This window comes from Centruroides vittatus, unplaced genomic scaffold, assembly GCF_030686945.1.
Source record: "Centruroides vittatus isolate TY-2023 unplaced genomic scaffold, ASM3068694v2 contig_377, whole genome shotgun sequence".
NCBI lineage: Eukaryota > Metazoa > Arthropoda > Arachnida > Scorpiones > Buthidae > Centruroides > Centruroides vittatus.
This window is the reverse complement of record NW_027122198.1, coordinates 1211929-1223881: the sequence shown is the minus strand read 5'-3', so window position 1 is coordinate 1223881 and position 11953 is coordinate 1211929.

Genomic DNA, 11953 nt, shown 5'->3' with positions numbered 1-11953 from the left:
CATAAGGCGCTTCCCGTTTCGGCACAGAATATTTAGGAAAAAGTATTATAGGTCGGTTCTGCCAGTCACAAACTTCTCGAGGAATGAATTCGACCGGTGGCTAATGTAAAGACCGACTTTCTTCCACCGGTCGGGTAGCCCAAAAATTCTTAGGCACCGACGACGACGGCGAACGGAGAAACAAGTAAGAGAAATCGGAGTATTTAGAAAACATACTTGGGGAGATTCGGTGGATTCTCTTTTACTCTTATTACTTTTCTATTCTAGCACTTTAAAATAATAATTGCGCTCTGCACTGGACTCCGACCATTAACGAAAAACCCTAACATTTTCGTCCATCCCGGAAACCCACCGCGGCTTTACCAAGTTAGGGCTGTTTCACACTATGACCGACTGGGCCGACCGGTCCGACTCCTAGTCGTATTGCCATGGCAACAGCAGTCGGTCGACCGACTGGTCGTTCCAGTCGGACAGATTTAAAAAGTTAAATATTTGTAGTCGCGTCGGAGCAGTCGGTGAGCTACAGCCAATGAGAGCTTCGAAGCTATAACCAATCAGAGTTTAGATTTATCCGAAGTTAGAAAATGGCGGAAGGTAAAGTTTCTCGGAAGCTTTAATAAACGAAGTTAGAAAATATCCATGGCTTTATGATATTCGGCGAGCCGATTATAAAGGCGACATTGAAAAAAATAATTGGTTAGAGTAAAGCGAAAGGTATCCAGCTAAAAAAATAGTCTTAAACTTCATATTAACGAATAGACGTAGACATATCTAAATGTAATTTGATACGCTGAATCGATTGGTATTAAAAAAATATTACTTACGATCAACCGTTTAAAAGTTACGAACGATTTTTTATTTCCGTCTATTTGCTTCGTTTAAGAACAACTTTATTAAGAAATACGCAGGCACTCATCGATATTAACAAAACGAATTACTTTAATTCACCATAATACATTTCATTTACAAGAGAAAGCGACATTAAAAATGCTAAAATGGTGTCGTTAGCCCGCGAACACACGACAACCTTATAAAGACGGCCATGTTTTCTGTTTAAATTGAAAAACTTACCACGATTGGCTAGTGTTCTGATCTGTAAGACGCGTTCCGATTGGTCCTTACGAGTCGGCCACCGACATAATCGTACTCAGTGTGAATTCTTTTACTACTAGTCGGCCCGATTATAGGCTCGGGCGGGTCGGACCGGTCGGACCAGTCGGTGACAGTGTGAAACAGCCCTTAGACGTGCGATATTTTCGAAAAACATTCCTGCTGCTTCAGATAAGCCTCCCGCGGATATTGTAAATAAAGGTCGGAGCGGGTCGGCCATCTGACTTTTTCTCGGCAAATCTCCGGAATAAATTTTAACCGGTTAACTTACACTGCGCTCGTTCCCAAAAATTTGCGTTTGTGCCGGGCGTCCGGGGTAATTCTGTAGATTAAAGAGCTTTTAAATCCGGAGCCACCGGCCCTGGGCCTATTAAAGTAATCCCTCCCGCTCCTACCACACTCGGCCCCAATTTTTATTACTACGATCCGGGCAAAACTGCAAAAGTCGAACGCGCACTTAGGCTATATCTAACGGGCAGAAGAGTTTAAAAAAGTCGCTTACGACTAAAATTTTCCATTCGTATATGGAATACGGCAGCAAAGAATACGTTTAATTCGACCGTGACATTTTTATTCGGCTCGACCGAAAGCAGTTTAAGTTCGTTAGGCACCGCTGGGCGGGACATTTTTTTGGACAAAAGTCGCGTCTCGTATGCCGTAAAACAGGTAAGTAAGGAGAACTCCGGCGGGATCCCTCGCGCACCTTTTACAAATTAAAGTTCCACCTCTTACTTTCCGCTTCTGATAAACCGTTAACTTCCCTCCCCGTAGTTCCGAATTCGTCCCCACCCGGTGGCGCCCGGTGGAAAAAACTTTTCGCTCCGGCGGAAGAGGCGATTTCCTACACGGCCCATCCGCGTTCTTTTTTTGCGGCGTTAAATATAAATGAACTTCGTTCTTCGCATTTCAACCTGCCACCACTTTTTGTTTATCGCCAACGTCGTTCTCCGTTATTTTCCGGACCCACCCACCCTGGCGTCTTTCGATTCTCGGCCGGCCACCACGGCCGAGAATCGAAAAACGTCGGGTGACCCCGTGGCCCGCGCCCTTGGCCCGAGGTAAGGAATGTAAAGCCACGACTTGGCCCTTTAATCGCAAATCTAAAGCGTTACTTTTAATAACTTAACGTTATTATTACCCCGCTGGATGGGTTACTGCGTTAAGTCGCCTCGAGTCGTCGCCCTCCGGGCTGCCGTCTCTGCCGGACACTCGGCACGTTGGGAAGGAAGGGTGTCGACGTTTGATCGTGTCTTTGGCAATTATACATCTGTATTTTGTAAATATTGCAAAAGCTTTTTCTGTATATTTCTGTATAGATTTATTTGTCTTGGCTGTACAGTACGTGTAGAAATACGGAAAGATGAAATGCAAATTCCTCGTTACAATGTAAACCGCGTCTTCGTGTAAATAGGAAAGACGAGTCGAAACAATTTACCGCAGTTTTCTATAACAAATCCATATTATAGTCTTTCGGAATATCGGATGCGTATTGCTCGATTTTCCCACGCCTAATAAATCTAAAATACAAATGTAGTTTACGTTATGTCAATAATGAATTAAGATATTCTTTTGGAATTCGTTATACAGTACTAGGAAAATTAGTCCTTTGGCTCGGACGCCCCATCCCAACGTACCAGAAATTTTCAGACCATTCGATCCCCCAACGGGTTAAGCCTGGCCCCACCTCCATCCCCGCTGCTTCACTTTTTTTTCGGAAATTACGTGACCGTTGTGGCGCCGTTCCTATTTTTCTCGTGACGGATAAGGTGTCGTGACGATATTAAGCGAAGAACGGTATTTTATATATATAAATAGTATATAGAGTAGACGTAGCACATTATATGGACGACGATAAAATATTTCTAAAACCCAACTGAAACCTGTCTAAGTGGAAAATAATTATCGAAACCCAGCGATTAACTACGTAAAATACCATTATAACTGTGAAAGCGAAAAGGCAGATTTTTTACCGACAAATTACGTAAGGTAATACGAGTAAAACGGAATTTTTGGACGCAATAACGGTTAAGTTTTAAACCGTAACCGAACCTATAACTTCCGGGTCGAGATGGCGTCTGGCCACAGTTACTATCTATCGTTTGTATATCATTGTCTAGAAAGTAGCTACAACGACATCACTCTGGAAGATTTAGTTAATTAAAGCGCAACCTGTCCGAAACGGAAATTCTGGCCGGTAACTTCGCGTTTTGTACGAAACGGGTTTTTCCGTACACGGGTAGGCTAAACACTGACTTATCGATGTTAGATTTATACTCGTAAATTTCTGTGTTGCGCGGTATTCAGTTAGGATAAAATTACTTTTTTCGTGCCAATTCTCGGAGCCAAGCTATTTTGTAAATATTTTTTGTCCGGTAATATAATAAATAAATACTATTAGAAAGTATTTGTCACGTTTATCAAAATTAGAGGCATTTAGAAAACGCAGAATCTTCTGCGTTTTCTAAATGCGTCTAATTTTGATACGGTCGAATCTCCATTCGGTTCTGTTCCCAAGGTCCCCGACATGGCAATTATACGTGGTAAGAGATCTACGGGCGAGTTTAAGTTTTAGAGTTCGAATATCGCGCCATTTGGCGGTAACCGCCTTGGGCCCAAGTAGAAATTCGCGAATATTTGTGGAGAAGATTCGCTGGCCCTTTCGACAATAAGCGCTACGTCGAAATTTGACCGTGTCTTTAACCTACTGTACTGTACAGTACCTAGTATGATAAAATCGACTGGTAAAACGCGGAAAATGTAAGGACGTAATAAATTTTCGGTAAACTACGTTTTCTTAAAAGACAAAGAATGTGACGGAAAAAATAAGTCGTAGAAAATGTTTTCGAGACTCCGGTAAATGTAAAATCCGAACCAAATACCGTGCCGGGTGGCGAATTCCTCGACCCAGCCCCACGCCTCCTTCGTATCCCACCGGTCTTTAAGTGACAAATCTGGTGTTATTTTTAATAATATCATTAATATTCATTTATTTATTTATTTAATCACACTTTGACCCGTCGGCCGTTTTCTAAATGTCGAATAAAGAAAAACAGTACAAGAGCACAAACAAAAGAAAACTAAAAAGAAAAAGAAAGAATTTAAAAGAGTTTTTAAAGCTTTTTTTAAAGACTTTATACAGTCAAACCTGTTTTTATGCGCTCTTTTTATGTGCGATTTTTATTTGTGCGATTTTTTTAATGCGAATTTTTAATTTGTGCGGTATAGTTGGCGACTAGTCTCGTGCGATTCGTCATGTCTCACGTTGACTTATTATAGCTAAATAAACTTATTATAGCATAAATGCACTTATTATAGTAATAATATATGCATGAATATGCGAAAAATGAAATAATTTACTTTTTAAGTCAACAAAACACCACCTGGACAAAAATATGTAAAACAGACGATAGACCAGACGATGCAGTCAAGTGCTGACATCTGTTGTCAATAAATTCTATTTCGTACGGTTTTGAGTTATTTTCTATGTGAGACTTTTTTTATGCGGTCCCTGTTGACCGCATAAAAAAATTATTTTTTAAATTGTGTTGCGAAAACTATTATTTACAGCCATTCGTGAAGTTTCGTGAGATTTTTTTTAATGCGTTTTTTTTAATGCGGTCCCTATCCCCCGCATAAAAACAGGTTTGACTGTAATTTATTGATTAAATGATTAAATCGAAAAAAAAGCGGTGGGCTTTATTTCGTTTTAGCAACTTAAAGCCGCCCAAGAGTAGTCTTTTTTATGTAAAGTTGATATTTTGCCTGGAATATAATAGGCAGTCACAATTTAAATTACGAATCGATCCGATAAAAGGGTTTTTATCTACTTGCAATTTATTTAAATCATAATACGAAGAGGGATATTCCATATTTAAGTTTGGGTTCGATACAAGGACGGTAAAGACGTTTAATTAAATTAAAATTGAGAAACGGCCGTATCCTTTTCGTTACTGCTGTAAACTTGGCCCAGACCGAGGTCATTCCGTCCAAGTTTATTGTCTGTCTCCATGCCTAGGGGTAGTACTACGTAAGTAGTGTAAGCCGTCGGCTCGACCGATTTCCTCATTATTTATTTTAATTTGCAACCGATCATTGTATAAATATTTTTATATTTATTTATTTTTGTTTGCAAAACACAGAAATTTAATCTTATCGGTGTCGATACACAGATTATTAATTTTCATATATCCAGTTAATTTTTTTAATCTATTATTTAAATTATCTGGAATAACCCCGGTATTAAAATATTACAATATCGTCTACACACATTATAAAATTGGTTCGAAGTAGAAATTCCAAAAGACAATTAACGTAAATACTAAACGAGAAAAGACGTAAAACGAAGCCCGGTGAGATTCTTTTCTTAGATATAAACGAATTCGAAATAGAGTCGTTGGCTTTCACCTAATATTTACGATTTAACAAATAGGACAATAACCGGCGCAACGACGATGGTATTTTTGAATTTGTCTCGGAAAATGGCTAAATCGACACCATCGAGAGCTTTAGACAGATGGACGAGTACCGATACCACGCAACGGCCCAGGTACGGAAATTTGGTGGAGACGAAACGACAAAGAGGAAGGCGTAACAATTAAATAAAAAGCGCCAAATCCGTTCTTTATTTCTATAATTACTCACTCCCTATAATTACCTGTGACGGACGGGCGTTATCGGTGACGCCGCTTCCGAAATGGGGAGAATCGAGGGCTTATCGCCGCCGGGACGACGAATAAAAGAGTAAACGACACCGGGACGGAAAGAAGAGAATGCGGGAAGAGGACACCCGGTCGGAGCTTTCGGAAGTGGACGTGGCCTTCGGGGGTCGCGGCCCGCGCCCCGTCTCGGCCCTGGCCGGAAGAAGGGACTCGGCCGATTCGGCCAAGAAACCGCCCCCCGCCCGGACACGGGATGCGACAAAATCTGGAAAAGAGGTGAGTGCCGGGCCCGAAAACCTCCCTTGACCCCGGAACCCGTTTACAGGCTCAAGTTTGGTTTTCATCCCGGGAACAAACCGTCGTCCGAGCGAAAAGTCAGTCCGGGTCCTTCCGTTTATACTCACTTCTCCCCCCTTTCCGGAATCTAAACAGACGACCGCGGCCGAGGGATTTTTTGTCCCGCTACCGGGTATACACGTCGACGACAGCGCTGGGAAAAACGAAAGGCGAGATAAGACGGGGAGGGGAAGTTTCCGAATCGTCGGGGAGAGGAAGGAGGTAAAAAGGAGACAGTGGTGGACGGGCGGAGGGAAAAGTCCATTCGGTGCCCGGTAATCCGAAACGAGGTGGCTTGGCCCGGTAGGGAAGAATGGTCAGGAGAAACGGCGACGGGTTTAACGGAACTTTATTAAATCGGGCTAGCCTGGCTTTATTACGGTAATTAGAGTGGGTTTTACCGTTATCCCACTGGGCCCGGCTAAGGGGACCGCGTTCCGGTCGACGAAAATCCGTCGTAGTCCTAACGGATAAAAGTGGAGAAAACGGGCTAACTTTACAAAATTTGGTTTTCAGACGGAGGACCCGCCTACCGGACCGAAATCCAGGACCGTCCGGGAAAATGGGCCGGCGGCAAATTCCTTCCCTCGGCTCCCGCTGCCACGCCGTCCGGAAACCCCAGCGAAAACCGGGCGCCGAGCCTTCGAGTCCTGCCGTCTACGGGATCCCAGAGATTTCGTCTAGCCGTGGTGGGTTCCCGGCCAATTCGGACCCACCGTTCTGTTTCTTATCACCTGCCTTCTTTCGCCCCTTTTTGCCGTCCGAAACCGTACACGTTCTCCCAAGATCCGGCCACCTCCCGACCGGAGAGGAAGGACTCCGTCGCGCCTCAACCTGAAACGAAAGTCCGGCGGGCGACGGGAGAGAGTAAAACAACGCCGAGTAAACCAGAGACGAACGATAAAGTAGAAAATGTTTCGTTTCTGCGTGAAAGTGATCGTTCCTTTGTATCCAGCTCGTAAGTCGAAATAATATTTTTTAAGAAGCCAGTTAAACCGGTTAAAAGAACGATTTTGTAATTAGCAAATCTACTTTTATCTATTACATACTTTGTTTATTTTTACGAGTAAATAGAAAATTCTGGAGAGACGCTCGATATGTACTGTACTCCCGGATTAATAAATATACGTAAAAACAAAGACGACGAATTACGTAAATAAAAAATAGATTGAAATCAAAAGTATAAAGTTGTCCAAAAGAATTTCTTTCGGAAAAACCGCTTTTCTTTAGCCGCTTCCGGCGTACAGTACAATAATTAATCGGGTTACACTACGCAGTTGCGAATAACTCGTATCTGCTATTTTGTAAGTCTTAACCATATTTATGTATTTTTTACATATTTTTTAAGCTTCTGTCGCCTACTGGAGTAAAACGGGGCGGAGTCCGGATATTAACGGAAAGTCCGGAGCTTTCCGCTAATTTCCGGAAGACTCTCCTTCCGCCCATCGGTACTTTTTCCTTCTTTCGGCGGGCTCTTAGCCGGACTGGGGGGTGGATCGGCTACATACAGGAGAAATTGCGCCTAAACCGTAACGAAAATTTAGCATCTTCTCGGACGGGAAAGTAGAGAACCCACCGCTCTAGTACTAGCGCCGCTCGTCACTAGGGGGTGGACGGAGGTGGCCGGAAAGCCAGTGAGGAAGACTCCTAGAACGATAGCGGTCTTCCGGCCCGACGGAAGCCCACCGGCGCGGGCAGAGGAGGAATTCTGTTCCCCACAAAGTCCAGTCGTAATTCTCCTTCGGAAGTTGGTTTTTCTTTATCCTTTTCCGCCTTTTACACCCCGTTCCGGTAGACCTTGGCCCACTTCTCTCTCTCCACCGCCTTCTATTTTTAGAAAATTCCGGTTTACTGTTTTCGCCCGTAAGGTTTTTGTCTACCATCGTTTTAATTCTTTCATTTCCTCCCCGCCATCCTCTCTCCCTTCTCACCCCTCTCGCCACTCGGGTCCGAATCCACTCTATGCGCTCAGCACCCAGTTTTGGATTTTACCACGGGAGCGCACGGCGGAAGGGTCCGCTCCGCTCTTCTCTCCGCATAAAAGAGAACACCGTATCGGTGGAGGAAAAGTCTCCGCCGACGGCCCGTCCCGACTACCGGTCGCGGAGAGAGCGGAGACGTAAATAAATACCTAAGAAACAATTAAAACGTCGAGGAAAACGGTAACCGGGCAAGTTTCGGCCCAGGAACCGTCGGTAGAGGTGTGGAAAAATACCTACGGTTTCTCTGGCGCGCCGTCCCCTAGGCCCTTTGGGTGGGCCTGTGGGGATCTCGATCCGAAATCGGCAAACGAATACGGCGATTTTATCCGGCCACCGAACACGACAATTTATAAACAATTCTATATGCACGATTAATAATTCTTCGATTTTAAAATTACTTCTCCCTCTTTGCTTTTTCGTACATTTTTTAATCCTCCTCTTCCGCCGCGCGCTTCCTTAATAATTTAACGACAACTTGGAGGGGGAAGAGGCCGCCGCTCCCACCGCTCTTCCCGTTAACTAGCTTTCGTCTCATATTTTATTTTATTTTTATTTTAGAAAGAAAAGACACTGCGGCCAATTGGCCTTTTCCAGTGTCTACAAACAAAATAAGAAAACAGGTAAATCGTGAAAAAATCGACAATACTAAACCCAAGGTCAATCGAGCAAAGCTAGGACAAACAATTTTTAACATTATTTCTAAATACACCATAATTCGATATTTTCCGAGATTCGTTAGTTAAGTTGTTTCCATAGATTAACATTTGTAATATCGGTGACGATTTTCTCACCGTAGGCTTTACTGCAGGGATAGACCACCGCTAATCCTTCGGATATTTCCAATAGAAACGTTACGATATATTTTTTATATTTGTTTTATTGTATTTCCGAGGTAACTATTTTCCTTGTTATCTTTAAGAAGCTGTGGCTGGCCAGTGAAACTTGTTTAACTCGATATATATAAGCTACGGATTTTGTCAATTTTATCACAGTACATTAATTAACGCATCCGCCGTGAAAAGCCTGCTCGAAGGCGTATTGATAGCGACGAATAATTTTAAATTTATTTATATAATTTGAGAATCTTTTGTAAAAAAATTTTTTCTACGATTCTTGCCAGCATAGATGCGATTATTATTGGACGATAATCATCCACTTCGTACTTGGATTCTTTGTCTTTATACATCGATAATACCAGATGATGATTTAGCTTTTCCGGGAAGAAACCATTTTCAAAAGACCTATTTATCAAATATGATATTGATGTGGCTATAATATCGGATATATATTTCAGTACAGTAATACCTCGGTTTTCGTTGACTTCGGTTATCGTCGGTTTCGGTTTTTGTCGATTTTTTTCGCGAAAAATTTGTCTCGGTTTTCGTCGATTGCCTCGGATTTCGTCGGCGTGCCCGAGTGACCTCGCTGCTAATTTTACCAAAACAAAGGGCAACCCAGGCGTTTTCCGGTGTAGTGTGGCGTTATTTCTCGTTGCGTGAACATTACCCCGCGACGGCTTACCGTTGGCCAATGGTTCCGTTCCCCGAACATTGGGAGTTCGGTCGTAGGTTCGCGCTTCGCCAGGGCGGGCTGGCCACGTGAAGTTTTCCGGGTTTTCTACACGTCTGTAACGCCCGAATAGGGGCCACTTACCGTTAAACGGATTTCCCGGAAAGCATTATTCCCCTCGATACGACCATCATAAAGGCATACATCTACTATTACGTGACAATTACGTCACACTTTACCACGGGGCGATATAGGCTAGAAGCTCGTGTCCAACTAGCTTCTACGAGACAAGACATTAATTACCCCGCGTGTCTGTCCGAACAATTCCATTGGTTTCATCTTAATGCTAATTATCTTATCTTTAAACTTAATGCTTTTATCTTTATGCTAATTAGTCTTTTATGTTAATTTTTATCGCTTTTAGTATTTAACTCTATTTTAATTCTCTATAAAATGTGTTTTTGGTATGTATTTTTGAGTGTCTAGAACGAATTAATTGGATTTACATTGATTCGTATGGAAATAATTGCCTTGGTTTTCGTCGGTTTCGGATTTCGCCGATTGTTTTCGGGGGGATTATCGACGAAAACCAAGTATCACTGTATATGCATTATTAAATGATCAATATCTGGAGTATTTTTTTAGGTTCATTATCGTGTTAAAAATTTCTGGAGTGGAATTTTCCAAAAAGAAAGTATTTGATACGTTAGAACTTGTTATATAACGTTGTGCTTGTCTTGTGTCAGAGACAATAGCAGAGAAACCGTCCGAGGATCTATAACCATCGGCAAATATATTGCTTGTTGTTTACCGACGGCAAACCTATTAGTGATGTCTCTTTCTTGATATCGATTACTTCTGAAGGTAAACGTTTAATCCTCTGGCAGAATTCCGAAGAAGAGTCAATGTTGGAAAACATTCTTTGGTAATAGTTCTTTTCTCTGTTCGATTATTCTTTCTTATTTGCTTATTCAACTTTTTTTTCCTGCCAAACACCTATATCGTTGTAGTATTTCTCAAAAAATTTTAATGTTTCTAAACAGAGTTTTCTTCTCTATTGTTGAGGCCAGAGTATGGTCCGATAAAATTTTTCTTAAGAATGCTTTTCTATGAGTTCTGTGGTTCTCTACATATTCTTTTCTTGGGAAATATTTATTAACAAAAACTAAGTAAAATGGTACGCAGATAATCCGCCAGTTGTTCGGTTGTCAGATTTTGAGTATAGAAATAATTCCACGAGAAACGAGACGATAGAGCATTTCGTAAGTCTAGGTAAATCGAAGGGTTAATCTTTTTATACTCGCGGCTCACCAAATATTTCATAATTTTTTGTGATTCCCATTTTTTAATAATAATTTATATTTGTTAAATTATCTATAATAAATTTATTTTTTTTATCATTGCTTTATTTTTTTATATAATAAATGTAAATCATAACTTTATTATTTCATTATCTATTTAAATAACATTCAAACTTCACAATTAAACATGAAAACTCATTAATTTTTAACAGAAAATAAAATAAGAAACATGTCAATGAATCGATCCAAAGTCGATGCTAAAACAAAAACACCCGTAAAGCTTTTGCATATCTTTAGCAAAAATATTTAAATCAGTGGTTTCCAACCTGTGGGGCGCGCCCCCCCTAGAGAGCCGCGAGACTGTTGCAAGGGGGGCATGCAGCTGTTTCCAAAATATCATTTTCGAATACAAACCAAAAAAGTCGAATAGGTGTCAAAAAAATGAATCAGAAAAATAGGTATACGTAATCCACAATCCTCGCCGCGAATTTTTCGGGTACAAATGCTAAAACATCCATCCATACTCTTGCTGGAACGAAAACATCTCGCTTTCGCGTTTGGAGCCGAGCGCCGGCGGGGCGAGGAAACAAAAGACAAGCACTCGGAACATCCCGGGTATTCTCGTGCTTACTCGCGCCAAACTTCAGTAAACAGAAGCATCTGTTTTTTTTTCTGTTGTCTATGAACAGAATTAGTTCGTTAGTAGTGCTTACGATAACCACGTTGATATATAGAATGAAACACTTCGCTTTGGTAACTTCTAAATTAATATTGAGGTAAATTTCATAACTGTTATAATAGTACATTATTTTTAGTACATTTAAAATTATTATTTCTTATAATAAATAATTATTTTTTTATGTATATTTTTACATAATATTGTATATTATTTTGTAGCCCATTAAATAAATTATAATATCAGTTGAGTATTTATGAAATTAGATTGTTAGAAAAATTAAGGGGGCGCAACAATTTTTTTAAGGGGGCGCAGGTACAAAAAGGTTGGAAACCACTGATTTAAATTGTCAAAGCCTACGACTAAGTCTACTATTTTTCA